Source organism: Cydia strobilella, chromosome 10 (assembly GCF_947568885.1).
Source record: "Cydia strobilella chromosome 10, ilCydStro3.1, whole genome shotgun sequence".
Classification (NCBI taxonomy): Eukaryota; Metazoa; Arthropoda; class Insecta; order Lepidoptera; family Tortricidae; genus Cydia; species Cydia strobilella.
Window position 1 is genome coordinate 9165406 of NC_086050.1, and position 1919 is coordinate 9167324.

At 36.9% G+C, this 1919-nt stretch overlaps 1 non-coding gene across 1 annotated transcript; it reads left to right on the forward strand.

Annotated features, from left to right (window-relative positions):
- Positions 1-767: 767 nt before the first annotated feature.
- Positions 768-839, forward strand: Trnap-ugg (transfer RNA proline (anticodon UGG)). The gene has a single exon. It is a non-coding gene; the product is annotated as a tRNA-Pro (tRNA).
- The last annotated feature ends 1080 nt before the right edge of the window (positions 840-1919 follow it).

Genomic DNA, 1919 nt, shown 5'->3' on the forward strand with positions numbered 1-1919 from the left:
TTGGCAAGCAAGAAGCAAGTTCCGTTCCGTATAAAAGCTAGCATTAAAAAAAATAGGGTCGAAGGTCTGAAATTTTAACTTTGCGAGCTTTTTACTGACGAAACTTCCTTGAATAGCTGGTTAAACTACGTATCAAATATACTGGCAAAACAACGTATCTAGTAAAAAGGTTATTGACCACTGACATTGGGACAAATGCGTTACATAGACGCAATTACCTCAACATTATTGACGCATTTTGCCAAGTAAAAAATAAAAGAATTAGACATGGATCTTTTTCTAAAACAAAAGTATTATTAATATAAATTGTGGTTTTCATGTACCGTGTGGTGGTAATATTGAGCACATTTATTACTAAATATCTAAAGAAAAACAAGGATGTAAACGGATTTTGTTACGTGTTGTCCTTCGAGTAGTTTTGAAAAATAACTCGAACAGACGCAATAACCCCATAGTGGGAATTACCCTGGTTGACCTTAGTACAAAATCTCTGCTGTTCACTTACTTACGGTTACCAATGAGCGAGTTTAGGTTCCAATTATTAACCAAATCAGACTTTATATGCCAGAATAGTAACAAACAACCGCCATACGGCTGACCGGATAGTAAGACACACGGTAGCATTGAATCTTCGCTATCTTTATTTTATATACTTAACATGAGGGTTAAATTTTAGCGGTATAAAATAAATCTCAAGGTTTTATGTAAACAGGTGATTCTAAGGCGATATACATTTCTAAAGACTGTCTTTCGATGTTTTTCCAGGAGGCATGATGGTCTAGCGGTATGATTCTCGCTTTGGGTGTGAGAGGTCCCGGGTTCAAATCCCGGTCGTGCCCTTTTTTGAATGAGTACGTTGCGTATGCGACATGCCTAAGTGTAGGCCAGGTATTTATTTAATAAGTACAATTAGGAACATATGTAATAATCAGGCATCGTAAACTGCGAGCGAAATCCATTGAAGTACGTCATTTCAATGGATTCCGCTCGCAGTTTACGATGCCTGCTAATAATGTAATATGCATGTTAATTACTTCATATTACATTGATGTAGTAGAGCACTTAGAGCAGTGCGTTGTTCATTCTAAATATAATAAATAATTTTATTGATAAGAGAAATTTTAATATTGTCTTCGGTTACCGCGATAGTTACTCATGAAATAAAACTATGAAAACGGATTATATCGCGTATATTGAATTTATAATTCATCCCGACGTTTCGAACTCTTTACAGCGTTCGTGGTCAACGGGTGACTGAGGAAAAATTACAAAATGCAAAAATACCCACATACTAAAATAATGAACAATCATAGACTACAAACTTTAAGGCTGGTTGTACATGCAAAATCGGTTCATAAGGCTAGTTATACACTATAATTATTTTCAAGTAAAGATATATATTATATACGCGATAAAAACCAGAAAAAACCAGAAAATTAGGGAATTATTAGCGGATACTACAACCTACAAACATGTAAAGACGGACCCGACTATGAAAGTATTGAAAACCACTAAAGAACTAATTAGTGATTACTCGGACAGCCTTGATCTGAATGTTGCAAGTTTAGTTCCTGACTGCCCCGTGCCTCCAAAGTTGTATGGGTTGCCAAAAATACACAAACCTAGTGCCCCACTACGTCCCATAGTGAGCCAGATAGATGCTCCCACATATAAATTGGCTCAGTACCTCGCGGGAGCCCTCTCAGCATTACGTGGTAACACTAGCACGCATACAAAGGATTCTTACCATTTCATCGGTGAGATTAAAGACCTAACATTGACTGATGATGAGATCATGGTCAGTTTTGACGTCCAGTCGCTATTTACAAGCCTACCGGTACAAGACTGCATTGAAATTGTCAAGAAGAGGTTATGTGAGCAGAACATGTCAGAGGAATATGCTAAGCTGTTGGAACATT